The sequence below is a fragment of the Chroicocephalus ridibundus genome, chromosome 18 (assembly GCF_963924245.1).
Source record: "Chroicocephalus ridibundus chromosome 18, bChrRid1.1, whole genome shotgun sequence".
NCBI lineage: Eukaryota > Metazoa > Chordata > Aves > Charadriiformes > Laridae > Chroicocephalus > Chroicocephalus ridibundus.
This window is the reverse complement of record NC_086301.1, coordinates 4,402,117-4,417,923: the sequence shown is the minus strand read 5'-3', so window position 1 is coordinate 4,417,923 and position 15,807 is coordinate 4,402,117.

The following is a 15,807-nucleotide window of genomic DNA, read 5'->3' as shown; positions in this document are numbered from 1 at the left end:
ACTAGGAATTTTAATTAAAACAAGGAACAGAACCTAACTATTCTCAAGTGCTACTGGTCAGCATGGAACTTATGCCACATTAATGAGTGGCTTTCACTGTAATTTTCAAATTCATGACCTCTTCAACAACTAAGCTCTGGAAGAGGAAACAATTTCAGGTCTTTTGCCTTCCACCATAACAACCCAGTTCCTTTAGAAAATGAAGGCAGCAATGTTTGGTTACAACAGTGCATCCTCATTGCAATTGAGGATGCAATTGTTCCTCCCTCTGATCCTATAACTTACAAAAATTATCATCCAGTAACCAAGATTCCAACACAGAAGCTACAGAAAACCAGTAATGTTGATCTGTATCTGCCCAGTTAGAGGCACTAATCTTAGTACAGCATGATCTGTGAATTATTCATTAAGCAACATTTTTCTTTCCTTTTTTTGGGTAGAAATTTAAAAAACCACAGTAACTGTAACATTGTATGTAACAACTTGCATATCTGCCTGAAACATATTTTTCCTTTTAACAGGCTTCTGTTACGTTCAGTAGAGTGTGGAACACTCTGCATTCAGACATCAAGGGACAGCTCCCAAAAAGTCCATGTAGCCATGTCAGAAGCATGCAGGCCCAAAAGACTCTGCAAGCATCATGGAATCCAATTCTTGAGGTGCACATCAAGGCTTAACTTCACATGACAACGTTGACATCACACTTTTGATCAGCAGCTGAGACATTCGAGTTAGTGTCCTGTCTTCCTTCTCTATTACATAACTGCTTCAGCCCCCTTTCTTCCCTTCAGACATACAATCATTCCACTCTAGTGATGTCACATCAAATCTGCTGCCAAATTATTCTAAGGAATGGATAAATAGAGGGCTGTCAATTTAGACCTTTGAATGAACATCCACTTTCAAGTTAGAGCAGTCAAGAGAACAAGCAACAAATCACTTGACCTTGATAGTGCAGAGTCTACATTTGATAGCTAGTGTCTTTGATTCTCAAAGATGAGAAATATTTGCTGCTCCGTCCACATCAGCCTTTCCCTCCTTCAGTGTTCCCTCCCATCCTGTCCCACACAGTCTAAAGGGGAAACAGTTTTTCACATCACAGTAATAGGACAGACTGGAAAGTAATAAGGACTCCTTGCAAAACAGATGAAAGGAAAAATACAAACAGACTGCTGTCCTTAACACCAAGTTGATTTCATATACATTATGGGAAATCACACCCATTTCAGACACAGATGCAGCAGTTGCTCCCCAGCCTCTTAACTATTCAGCATTCCTATTTGAACTCACTGAAGTTGCAGGTAGTGAGACAAGGTCACAGCCTACACTTTACTAGGCCTACTCACAGCCTACGCTTCAGTCTTAGCAAAGCTTTCACTTAGAAATGACAAAATATGTGACAGTTAAAGGAAGGGTGATCTGCATAAACAGAGAAGATACTATCACATTCATTATTGCTTGCATAGGAGAAAGTTGTTTCAGCAGGATCATAGGCTAGGCCCCCACCACAGGCTACACCACCTAGTACATACTAGCAGGCACTTCTCTTGGCAACCTTTCTCTGCCTGTCCAGTCCAGCAGAGTAACTGTGGGTGGAATTCAAAGTAACACCCTTGGCTCCCACTCCTCTTCCCTTCTGAAACTCAAGCAAAACCAGATGATTAATAACTGCAGTTACTCATTGAAGTGATCAAAATCCTCCTGACACATGAACGGTGGTAGCGCAGGAAGAACTAAGAGTCAAAACAGCCAACTCTGTGTGATAGAAAAGTTAGTGCCAAAAGCTAATGGAAATATCCTTTTTTCTGAAAGACCAGGGTTACTTCTGTTTAAACTCCATGCCGATGTCAGGCAAGGGTTAGAACATGGCCTCTTCCATCTGTTAGCAAACCCAGAAATACCCTTCTTCAGCTAACTATAGCAATATATAGCAAGCGTCCCCTTTTCCCAGAAAATTAATTTCTCAGCGAATTATCTGTTTTCCCTTCTCACTATGAAGAATGGGATACAGCATAGGAGAAAAGCTACATCTGCATGCTTTACAATGCCAGAACTTGCTTCCCCCCGAGCGATAGACCACCCAGCATCCCCCTGTTCAAAGGCAGCAGTGCACAACTCCTACAATTCTGTTCCAAAGAGCTTTTTACTTTATCATTTCCCAGACATGTTACTTTGTCTTCAGTTTCACAAAGACACACAATGTACTTATGAAAGATATTTACATTTTGAAAGCATTTCCATTAACTGGGTTTTCTTTTTTTTCTTCCTTTTTGAAGGTCAGTCATAAATAATTCAGAGCAACATACTGAAAGAACATGCAAAGCTCAACTTTTGATTTACACTACAGTTAGAGGACCAATTTTCCATTAATAGAGAATTATAGGTGTGATAATCTGTGTGCTATTACATATAGTATGTAAATCTATTTAAGCACAGGAATAATGCAGCACTAAGTACAAAAACACATAAGGTACTTCAAGGAATTCAGTCGCAGTAAAGCAGGCAGAAGGCATACTTCATCCTGTAACACAAGCAGATGTTGGTAGGCCATCTTATCTAAATGCATAGTCACAAGCATAACTAAGTATACAGTGACTCACATTAAAGCCTAAGACTGTTCATGCTTTCTGAAATTTCACAGAAGCAATGACATGGGATGCTAGATAAAACATTGAGCCATCTACTTGTACAAAACAGTACTGAGTCACAAATAGGCTAGATGAAAACAGTAGATTTTATCTTTTTCCAATTTTCCGATTTCCCCAGCTCAATTGAGTTAAAATAGCTTATTTTTTCAGCCATCAAACATTGGGAGGCAGTCACAGCCTCTGGCTCAAGGAATCTCCAGATCACTCCTTGTAAAACATCAGGGCAATGTAAAGGAGAAGGTCATACTGTGCTTGCCTGCTTCTTGTACTTATCCACTAAGCTTTTACTACCAACAAGCATCACACAGAATACTGCAATTTCTGAGCTTCTGTTCTGATCAAGTACAGTTGTTCTATTCTTTAGATCTTATCTTCCACCGGGCAGGGAGAATACATGACCACAACTAAGACAGGACTCAAGTAATCTTGCAGTAGTGGGATAGGATTGATACAATGATGAAAGTGCTGCTGCTTAAGAAATACCATCATCCTCACCAGGACACATGCACACAACTCTTCATCTGAAGGTTTCTGTTACCCTGTGAGCTCTCAACTAGCAGCTGTCCTCTTGGGCTGAGGCTGGATGGGTATATAATTAAAAACCTTTTATGTTTGGGCTGCTGTCAAAGTAACAACATGTCTCACATTGCTAGCACTGTACAACCTGTTTATGGAGGCTCTTGCTAATTTCATAGCAACACATTGTGACAACTTGTTTAAGAGTTCACTAAAAACATATCACAAAAGCAACGAAAAACATTTCTCCAAGAGCAAAGGACTATTTTTTTCTTCCTCCCCCAACTCCAACTTCTCATCCTCAGGTTACCAAACTTAAAGGAAATAATTATAATCTCAAGGAACACGAATAGTAGCATGCAAGGAACAACCAGATCAAAGGGCAAGAAGCCAAACCTCTACTCTGGTCTTTTCAGAACAGCAATACTGCCTAGAAATTCTACTACCGGAACAGCCTGTGCATGCAGTTTCTAGCCAGAGAAGGGGAGTTAAAGCTCATACAGCTAGCTGCAATGTATTTGATGAAACTCTATTCCTGTTAAAGGGGGCAATGTCATTAAAATCCGAAGGTTTCACAGGAACATTAGAAGTGTCAATTACTTAATTCCTGTCCACCAACAAGATGTGAGGGATAGAGGGGTAGAAATAAAGCTATCTGAACATCTATTTCCAGAAGTCAGTGTATTCCCTCCTCACTTTTTCCAATTTTTTTTTCACTTTAAACTATCACAGTGACTTTAAGTAGCAAAACGACAAACTGCTATCACTAAACATTACGGTAAGAAAGTTTTTAATTCAGCTTGTGGTTTGCACAGGTTATTAGCTGCTTGTTTCTGTGTAGAATTTTTTTTTCCTGTTAACATGGCTTTTAATAATGGAATGGGAATTCTAATCCTAGGCTAAGAATACCTCATTAAGAAAACCCACCTGCATAGCCAGCTGAAATTAGAAGTTGAAGCAGAAAAGTTTATTTCATTAAGTACCTTAAATTTTAGTTTTAAACCAATATAAATTGAAAGCAAAAAAGAAGTGTGGCTGGTTATTTGATAGCTCATTTAAAGCACACAAAGCAGATTAATCTCATTTGCAGTTAGGCAGCAAAGCTTCCCTTTTTTGTTTCCTCTCTCCCACTTTTACATTACTCTACCCCATCACCTATCTGGAAAACCTTCCCAATAAAACCAACCAGGAACAGTTTGACATTCTGTGAATGCAATACATTGCCTATATTTATTAAGACAAGTCCTTCATTCAGAGGTCTAATTGAGCCAGATTATGCACTTCAGGCATTCTTCTGTTTCAGTAATCTGAAGCTGAAAGTGTCTGAAAGCAAGTTGGTTCCATCTAGTTCCTGTCCAGGTGCAAGCAAGCAAATATCTCCTAAGGTATTGTACACAGATTAATTCCTCTCTCTAAACTGCACTGGTTATTATGCAAAGCAATTTTCTCCAAGCAGTCAATACACAGTAGTATTCCTACCTGTGGAGCCCAGACATATTCTATGTTGCATGTTTCAGGCTAACATATCTCTTAAGTCAAAGATTTAATATTTGGTTTTACTTTATTCTTCTAAGAAAGCACTAAGGGAGGTAGGGATTGATGAGTACTCTCTCCCAGGTGCGAGTTTATACACTACTTCAAAGTGGCTGTGTGAAATCTGACATTAAACATTGACCTGGTTTGAACACCAGCTTAATACAGAGGGTCTCAAGCACCACAGGCTAAGCATTGAACGTCTCCCATCACAATCTGAACTGAGCTGCATAACCTCGCAATCATAGTGGCCTAAGAGTATGAATAGCTATCACAGTGCAGACACACAGTAACTGGTTAAAGCACATTATCTTCATAACATGCCTCAAGTCCTAAGACCGCATCTTATCCAAGCCATAGTCTGCAGGGTTGATTAATTCCATGAAATTTATTGCCATGACAAAAGACTCAAGTGTTGCCCAAGACAAATCTGTGATGTATCTGTTCAAAGCAGGAAATGAGTCACCTAAATTTGGGATCTACTTTCTTGTAGCATCTGTTCCTCATCTTATGATAGACTACCAAATAGCATGATACTGAGAATTCGCTTACATACAGGATACACATTTTAATCTAATATACAAAAGAAGGTGCAGCTGGTAACCCAGGAGGGGTGAGCCAAAGGACCTGACCAGTGAGCAGTTTTCTCCATGTGCATTTGTATGACAAATGATGGAAAATCCTGTTCCAAGTTCAGTGTTTCTGGCAAAGGCACAATATTTTGAATGAATAAACCAGCATGTAAATTAACATCTTCAGCTGACTAGCAGTGTACAAATGAGATTTCTCCCTTACACTGCTTCTTCAGGCTGAAGAATTTCCATTTGTACCTTGAACCTCTCTGTCCTTCCCCCTTCCCTCCACCTTTTAAAAATATTTTGTATTTTAGGTTAGTTGCAGAAATTTAGTTTGGAGCTTTTCCAGGTTGGAGCCTTCAAGTCCCTGTCAGCAGAAGCCTGTGAGTTAAGAGAAAGAAATTTGCAAAAATCTGACACCTGCCACTTTCCATTGAGCTTTGGGTGGAAAATGTCCCTGGCCTCTTCCATTTTTAATGTCAGACGCAGCCTGGCGGAAAAGATTACCTCCAGGTAAAGTCATTCAGAACAGGAGTTTGCCTGCCAAGCCCCTCCTTTTTCACCAGTCTACTGATGTACCAGAACAGCCATATGTACTTAGGCTGAGCATCACTTTTTCAGTGGCAGGGGAGGTGCACACAGTCTGCAGACAGGATTGCTGCCTCTCAGGTTGCATTTCTGAGGCTAGGACTCTCATGATATCCTGATGAGATTCTTCTCTGTAGAAAAGGAGCAGGCTGTCCCCTTTGCAATTCTTTCACAATAATAACCAGCACATTTCAGGGCCTGGAAGAGATGCCACATTAGCTGTGTGGGAACCTCCAGTTTCCCAGATATTTAGCAGCCCTCAAATGCCCTTATTAGTTTAAGGGGAATATCTCAGCTAGAGAAAGTCAGTTTTGTTCCAAAACCTATAGAATTTGCATATAGGATGCATTTAAGCTCTTCTCAGCCTGGGCTACATCTGTACGAAGTGAACAGCTATATATCAGCACTTGCAGGGCATTTCTGTGCTGCAAATAGGAAAGAAACAAGCATGTAGTGTTAAGAGAGTCTATTTGAACCAGGAAACAATTGAGCATATTGAACATTTGCATGGAGGGTTGTCAGCTCTAGGTTTAAATACATTTGAAATGTATCACATCAAAACACTTCAATTCCCCTCCAGCTCCCTCTCAGAGGTCAAGATCTCTAGAGCAGCAGAAGAGGTGCTGCATGGGAGAACTGACAGACCAGCATTCCTGTTTAGTGTTTGGTAACAAAATAGTCTAAAAACTGTTACTACTTGTAAAAAACCTTGATCCTTCTGAAAAAATAGGGTTGAAGTTCTGCTAGTTACCATCCCTGACAGTATCCTGAAAATCCACTAGAGCTCACTCTGCTTGCTGCCTTGCCTACATATGCTTATTGGGGAACCTGCATTCCTGATATTCCTCAAGGACCTCTCCAGCCTGAAGTAAGGGCATTTAAACCTGACAGCCAGCTATCTCAGACACTGAGGTACCCCACGGAGAGGGCTTTGGGAAGTCTTATACAGCTGCTCATCTCCCAGTGAGCTTAATGGATTCCTTTAGTGCAACACAAAGTACTTTTTTTTATCAAATCCTCAGAAACTTGCTTCAAGTGTCATTTTGAGCTGAATATTGTAACCTGAATGTTCTAAAATAGAAGGAAATAAAAGCAAGAGAGGTGTCACTCTTTCCTCACTAATGTCATGAAATACTGATGCTCTTTATTTATTAATAGAGTGCTGTCACTCCAGCCTAACAATCTCAACATCTTCATGAATATTTCCATGCACACAGGAAGGAGATCCTTCTGCTTCTCTCCTTATTACTGGGACCATGAAAATTGCTTTCCTTAGAGATACTAGGCTATTGTAATTCAGCTATCAAGGAACCTGAGCAAACCCATCTTGTCTGTCTGCTCTCCTTAAACTAGAACTCCTTGTAATCAACAGAAATCCAGTTTCAAGTAGCCAGGAATACCTTTGAGAAAGACTACTCATTTAATAACATGATTAATTCACAGCAGAGTACATGTGTGGTAAGCCTTTTCCAAATTCTTAAACCCATGCCATCTCCCAAAAATAGTCACAATAGGTAGAACAAAGTGAAGAATAGAACAGTAACTCTGTTAAGTGAAATTTATCAGATCCACATTAAAGAAGCAGAGGGAACAAGACTCCTTCAGAACTTGATTGGTCCTGGACAGAGCCAGTCCAACACACCAATCTTAACATCTATACAAAAAATTCCAATAGGAACCAGGCAATAATACCTCAGACGAGGTGAACAAAGAAATAGATAAGATGTCAGAGTAGATGTTAAATAACAGGAGACAGGAGTCTTGCTTCACTTCGGCAATCTAAGGCAGGGGTCAAGAGAGATAACTTCTCCTGAGGTACTGCCTCCTGTGAGACAAGTGGCTTGTAGAAAAGGCAATTGCTCCCTAATGTACTGGCCTGAGCAGTTACCAAATTACTTCTATTAGCCATGGTCCTGATTCTTCCAGGCTGCCCACTGATGCCCAAACAATTTGGCTATTGCTCAGACCACCAGCCAAGAAGATGGTACTATGAGGAAAGAGTCAAGGGATTTCCTGCATTAGCCTGCAGCATTCACTGTCGTCTTTATTTCATTGCTTGAGCTATTCTGAAGAATGGGGTGGATTTCACCCAGTCACAGCTTGATAACGGAGGTATAGCTGTAAAAGGAACTTTTAAGAATGTTGCCCCCATTGGCAACATAGGTTCCCATGGCCTGTCTGCCTTGTCTGTGTTCAAGATTTCCTATCATTTCTCAAAAGAGTCCTTTGGGCCTTTGGGTTTAAATGGCTTTGATTGGTGCAACTGGGACTGTCAGAAAAGGTTTAGCAACTCAGCAGTAAGCCTTTCTGAGTGTCTTTTAGCCATACAGACTCAGTGTCATAGCCTCAGTGACCACACTGGCATTTTAATAGAAGCTGAAAGAACAGGTCTTGGAACCTTCACTCCTTACAGCTCACATTAAATTAGTAATATACATTAAATGATTATCTTAGATGGCATTATTTAAACATAACCTCACAGGACATTTGCCTCAAGCAAACTGCAACAGAAAAGCTGAGATATGTAGGTTATATATGCATGAGCGTACAAGTTTGCACATGTAAGCATGCTCAGGTAAGTTCACAAGCTTCAACATTTTTTGAAGCATATGGACACACAGGGCACAAACCCAAACCAGTAAGACTCCATACTGAAAAGCCAGCATTTTATAATTGATACAGACTATTTGAACAGGCAATCAGCACATGGCTATTCTTAAAAACCAGAACCATCAGTTTTCTTGGGTTAGATACCCAAAAGTCTCAGGGATTTAATGAAGTCTTAAGACAAGTGCCCCATGTTACCTACACAGAGGTTTGCCTCGCTTTATTTATTAGTGCAGCAGTACACTAAATCATGGTTTGCAGTAATAAAATTTAACAGTTACATACCACATTAAGTAGCATACTGCCATACAGTCTACAGCAGCAACTTGCACAAGTTCAACTACATTAGCAACTGGTGCAATAAAGCTGTCGTCAAAGCAATCCTGGTACATCAGCTCGCATATAGAACTTAGTGACATACAGAGAAACTACCCACAGTGTAGCCTCAGACACAAGAAGACCAAGTCCTCTAAAACAAGCCAAGAAACAATATTCTATGTAGAAAGGCAAAGAAAACTACGTTCAGACTCCCCAAACCTTCTTTCAGAATAATGTAGGAATCACTTACCTGTCCTGGAAGTTGGATTAAGTCTTAGCCCTCTCTAAGTAGAAGTGGGATAGCAAGGTCAAGACACCCAAGATAAAAGCAGGCTGAGAAACTCACTGACAATACATTTTCTAGTTCTAAACAGTAGCAAGCCAGTTCAATTACAGTACTGCAGCACAGAGTTAACGCAACAGTCTGATAACACTCACATAAGAATATTTAAACACCAGGACAGCAAGTCCAGAGATGAAGCTTCATGACCTAAAGTTGGTACTCATTAAACATGGGAAGTCACCTCTAATTCAGTGACAAAATTCCTTTTGATTCAAAGGGACATTTTCAAGTTTGTCATCTCTTCAGCATCCAGACCTCAGTCCACTTTTAGCCACAAGTATCAACAAACAAAAGTTGTACAAGGGCTGCTTTTAAGTCAGGATTTAACAAAAAATAGGCCAGTCTTGCCCAATAAGATAGCAAGGCAGCCATGAACAGTCATTAAATCTCAATATTGAGCAATTTCAATAGAAACATGCATACTTCAGCATTCATATTATTGTCACAAATTCCTAAAACTGACTGTGAGGAACTATATGCTTAGCATGGCATTGACAAACAAGGAATTTTTCCTAAGGGCTTTGTAAATGTTTCTTGCAACACTGAATACTTAATGAAATTACCTAGTCATTCTAGCCACTGAGGTTAGAAAATCGTACTGCTAAGAAAAAACCACACAAGTCCAACAACTGTAAAGCAAAGGAAGAAACAGATCCCATCTAACCAAACTACCTGTAACATACAGGCAACCTTCACATTGCAATGTTTAAGTGATTAAAAACAGGTTCTAAGCAGCTCAAAAAACCCTTTTTAATGTATTTATGGAGCCGTAAACTGAGGCACAACTTTACAGCCTGTTACATCCCAGGGAGTAGGCAAAAGAAGCAGAACAGAATCCAGGACCACAAGTGCTCAAATGCCACACAATCACCTCCATAGCAGTCCATCATACCATTCCAGTTAATGCTTTGTAGTGGTTATCCTTTAATAAATAGGCTCTTTACTTATTCCACATGCTTTAAGTGAACTCTTTATTAGCACAGACTAAAACAAAAGCTCCAGGGACAGAAGGCTTCTGCCTGGCCCCTGCTTGCAACAGACTGGCTGCCATTCAAAACCACATTACCCCATGTCATTTTCACTTCAGTGTTTTTTGACATTGACCTAGAAAAAAAATGTTTAAGAACAAGCCCACAAGTCTCCCCTAACCATTTTAACTTCAGCTTTCCCTCCCATCCTGTGCTAGGTCATTGTAACAGAGTGTGGGGTTAGCACACCTACTAAGCAGTTGGGTGAAGTTTTAAAATTTGTTTCCTGTGTCTCTGTAAACAACCACTGCACAGGAAAACCTTTTGCCTACTTCCAAGTTGAATTAGGTAATAGTCAACCGATCAGTTTTATGCATGCCATGGTCCCCAGTGACAAGGTCCTTAGATGAGAGACAGAAGTTTCTAAGATAGAAGCTGTTTCTTTGCTGTCTCTTGTTGGGTAATATACTGAATACCACAAAATAGATCAATGACAAGGCTAGCAGGAAGGATTGAGATATCTATCAGCTCAAGTGTGACAAGTTACTAAGCTATTCCTATTTCAAAGGAACAACTACATGCTGGGAAGAGGTAAGTAATTTTTAGAATTAAATCTAGGAGGAATTGCATCTCTGTCTTCCCTCATTATGAGCTTCAACAGTACAAAAGCTTGTCCAACAGAAAGCTATGCCAACACAAAAAGCACCATCAAAACTAAACTATTAATGCTCAAGTCACAAGCACTTGCCAGAAAGACACTACAGTTACCCAAGCCTCCCTAAGCTAAGGTTTAGGCAGAATAACACCTAAACAATCACACTTAATCTTTCTCCAGTATCTTTTTTTTCTATGTTTTGCTTAGAATTGAATCAAATTAATATGCTCAAACCATTGCCCAACATATAAAAATTGTACTTAATTTGTAAATATGAAACAGGAAGGAGATCCTCTCAGAGATAATCTCTAAAAGCTAACACCCAACCACCTAGAAACAGAAATTCAGATTATATTGATGAACTGAAAGCTTTCCTAGTTCTCTTGGTTTCACTGTATTCTACGAACTTCTATTTACTTATTCTGCTCTGTTTATAGAAAAGTCACTTAAACAATGAACACAATATTACCATAAGATAGATCTTGCACCTTTACATGTTTAGTGTTTACTGGTTCAAGCAGATCAATATTATCAAGGGTTTTTTTGTTTCTTACTTCAAATAAAAACAAACAAAAAAGCAACCTGCCTATCAAAAGCATTTTTTAATTAAAACAAACTTCTACTAAAGTATTAAAGAAACCTTGTTTTTTACTTACCTTGCAATGAATGCAGCAAATAGCCTCTCTTCTTTTTTCTAGCCATTGCTTTCACATACATACTGCTTCCCATCTTGCTTATTCAGCTCTTCCTCTAACATTTTGTATTGCCACCTATTACATATATAGTAAAACACACATTAAAAAAGATTAAAAATCTTTCAAACTTGGAAACCATTAAATTTGCTTCTACCATAACTTTTCCACCTAAAGGATCAGCCATCCTTCTCTCCTGCTTTTTAACTTCTGTTCTCACCCTCCCATTTAATCTCATATGCTCCACACCTGTGTTCTGACCCTCCCTGTGTAATTACATATTCTTCACACCTGTGATTCACAGATAAGTTTTACTTTCCAATTATCCAAATTCTCAGCTGGGAAATTAAAGCATGGTGTTTCATTGGCACATTTTTCAGAGGATACAGAATAAAACCTAGCATTCTTATTTGATTTGTTTGTTTCTGTTAGTAGGGGATTGAATGCTGGAGGTGAGGGAGCTGGTGGTGTTTGCTTTTGGTGTTTCTGTGTTTTATTAGATTAGTTGGTAATGTTTCCATTGAAGGAATGCTTTTCTTCTCGGGAAAGTTCTGTTAGGCCTTAGCTTAAAAATGAAAGTCTTGTGTTATGAAAATATTTAAAGTTTTTGATGAAAATGAGACTTTTTATGTTTTTACCTGGTCTGACTTCTATTAGAAGTTCAATAGTACAGTGTAAGTACTTTACATTATTCTTAACTATTGCAACAACAACAAAAAATTAATTAAGATTAAAAATAGTCTTTTTGTGTGTGAGGAACTCTTTACTTTTTTATTTCTCAAAGTATAAATGTAGAGTATGGTTACAGGCTTATACTGATAATAAGACTATCCAAAAAAAGTATAAAGGTGTATTCCTATAAAACAAGTATAAAAAAACTTGGAGCAACAAGCTGTGTGCATTGAGGCACTTCAAACTAGCTAGAGCTTTAAGGAGCTCTTTTTTGGCTGGCTGTTTTTTCACAGAGTTATATTTACTGACACTATGAGCGCTAAGGCTTGTTGAACTGAGACTTTTTACTAATACTAAATGACTAGTAGTGCTTTTATGTTCAATTATTGAAGCCTACTTGAGAGATGAGAGCTTCTTCAACAACAACTGATTTATAAGTCAATATCTGTGTCCTGTTGTAGTGTGAAGCAACCTTTCCCCTAGTGGCTTGTTGTGGAAAGAAATCTGAGTGAAGGGTTTTATTTTCTATTCTGATGTTCCTTGCTGTCTGTTTTGAGTTTTCTCATTCAGACACTGGCTTGTTTGTGTGGTTTGTCTTTCCTTTGTCAGAGTATTTTGTGTCTTTTTTTCAATTGCAAAGCTAAAAGCTGAACAGAGTATGGTTTTGCTTAAGAGAATAGAAGTGTTCATCTGGCTCTCCTGATGGAGGAACCTTGTTCTTCTTCTGGCTATATTAATAAGTTGCTTAAATCATTTAAACTCTGTGAGGTAAGTTTGTATTGGGTGTCTCAGAGAACAGACTTAATAGAGAACCAACACAAGAAGGTAGCTGCGTAGTAAAAGTCTTTTTTTACTGCTGTGTAATAACAGTTCTGGAGGAAAATATAGCTTAACCTTGACACAGAAACAAATTATAGTAGGGCTTAGAGAAAGGTTACCCCCTGCATGCTTCTGCTGGTTGAGGTGCAGGAACAAGATAATGAGTGCTGGGCAGTCTCTTAGGACATGCAGATTCCTGTTTTCCTGAGAGGGATTACTTGCATAAATGCAAAAGGGCCTGAAACTGAGACAGCACCAGGGAAGACTACCAAAATGCTAGTCTGTGGCTTATTAGGATTTCTATAGATGTTTGTGTACAGGTATTTAATCGGAACCTACCCTAGACTGAAAAACCTGTCAACAGCAGTACAGGAACCCTGAAAACCTAACTCGGGTTTTAAAGGTATTTTATGAAACCTTTTTCCTTAATGCTTATGATATCAAACACCAGTTTCTGTCTTTCGCTGTTCTCCCTGCTGAGAAGTGCATTATGTGTATCTCCCATGCTGTGCTAGCATGGTATAGTGACAGGTGAAAGCATTCATAAGCCTACTAGAAGAATTTGCCCCTTCTGGAAAAAATAACATACTGTAGATAGGACCTGTTCCCTCAAACACAATCAGCAGAGGTTTTGAGAGGATGTGCTTGTGTGAGTGGTGGGGATGTCCTTATATGTACTTACACCAGCCCTTACTTGCCTCTCACAGGAACTGTTATGCAAACGAGATACCCTTGCTATAATAGGTATGAACACCAGAGGGAGAATCCCCGCTGAAGGCCAAAGCATAACTTGCTCTTGAGGAGCTTCCTGAAGGGGCTGAATGCAGTGTGAGTACAGGCTGTGGAATGGCTTGTCTGAGATGATAAAGAGGAGATTTTGCATGCATGGCCTCCTCTTTCATTCTCCGTATCCCCCTCCTCCTCTGTGTGCATCCCTCAACCATCCCAGCTCTGTGGATTTCAGTGGAGGCTGGGCAGCGAGTGCAGGGTGACAACACTTCTCTCTGTCTTGGTTTCTGATGCATTGATTCTATTAAAGCAAAGCGGCATTCTGGGTATTTACAGCATAGCTTGGGACATCTTCTGTCAAACTCATAATGCAGAGAGACAAGCTCGGTGCTGCTTGGCTTCTGGAGAGAGGGGGAAGGGAATAAATGCACTTTTCTCCATTGGTTGATGTCCTGCACTGAAAATCAATTATGTTCTCTCAGATCCACTCAGCTGTTTGAAAACCAGCAGCCTGTTTGGTCAAGTGTGTGGGGAAAAGTTCTAAAGGAATCATCTGTTAGGATAGGGGTGGATGTGACAGATACAGCTGCTCTGTAGGAATTGTTTTATTCACCTAATAGTGATTGCTATCATCAGTCTATATTAGTTGAATATGCTGTTTAACATATTTTTCTCACTGTTACAGAAAGAGCAGCTGTTTTGGAGAGGAGGAGTGAAATGCTGCTTTTGTTTCCATCTGAGGCTGGGAGGGGTAAATGAAACTTATATGAAACAGGGTGCAGAAGGATCATTTTTATCCATGTTATTTCTCTCTGATGGGATCTGCCTGAATCTAGGGCCTGATTTTGTCCAGGGTAGCAGTGTTCTTGTCTTCCAGTAAATGCTTGAAAAGCTTGTACTGTAATGAAGAGCTAAGGTACTGAATTCCTATAGAGCTTCGAAGCGTAGTGCCCCACACTGTAGACTTCCTAAAGATCCTGTATTTGTTTTCATCCCTGAAGAGGGAGAGGAGCATACTATCCCTGCTTTTACAAGGGAGGTATGTAGAAACTATGTGTAGATGAGGTTACACAAGGAGCTAATGAGAGAGTTTGAAGTCTGAGATCTCAAACCACAGGCTGACAGCCTTGCCTTTGGCCTGCTCTTTCTCTTAGGTCTTAGAAATAATTTTGTTAGTGTTCCTAAGGGAAAAGATTTTTGTGCTGTCTTCCAAAGCTTTCCTTTGGCCCCGAGTTGCACAAGATGGGTAAACTTGTTTCATTTGCAATCTGCTATGTGTGATAGGCACCTCTTCATAAGTATGTATTGGCCTACCAATATCTTAAGGGGGTCTACAAGAAAGTTGGTGAGGGACTTTTTAGGATGGCGGGTAATGGTAGGACTAGAGGGAATGGATTAAAACTAGAGATGGGACAATTCAGACTGGACATTAGGAAGAACTTCTTCACCATGAGGGTGGTGAGACACTGGAACAGGTTGCTCAGAGAGGTGGTAGAAGCCCCATCCCTGGAAGTTTTTAAGGCCAGGGTGGACAGGGCTCTGAGCAACCTGCTCTAGTGGGAGGTGTCCCTGCCCAGGGCAGGGGGGTTGGAACTAGATGATCTTTTGGGTCCCTTCCAATCTTAACAATTCTATGATTCTATGTCTATTTTTTAGAAAAATAGGCAGTTGCTGCTTATGTAGGTGCACCTTAGAAGATTTAAACTAACTGGTGGGGGCCTGGTATAGCCGTGGCAACACACAGATCAGTGCAGGTTAGCCACCCAAGTGCTTACTTGGCTTCTTCAATGGTTTTACAGCCGCTGTAGGCTAGCTGGAAGTGCTTTGCTTTTCTGAAAAGCAGATGTGTCCTAGGGCATGTGGATATAAAGGTGGAGGCATGACCTGTGCATGTGTAAAGTGCAATTGATAAAACAGTTGTGTGTATGCACACATGTAAAACATCACTGTTTCCATGGCCTTGCTGTGAGCAGCGAGATTTATACAAGTTTTACTAAAGAATAAAAAAATTCCATTCTGGCTGGTTCAGCGCTGTAGATGGTCAGAGTCATCTGTCTACTCCCTGCCACATTTGATCCTTTTTACAGAAACGGAGGTTTGTTTTTACTGCTGTAATGGCAGAAATGGAATGGAGCATCTGAGCT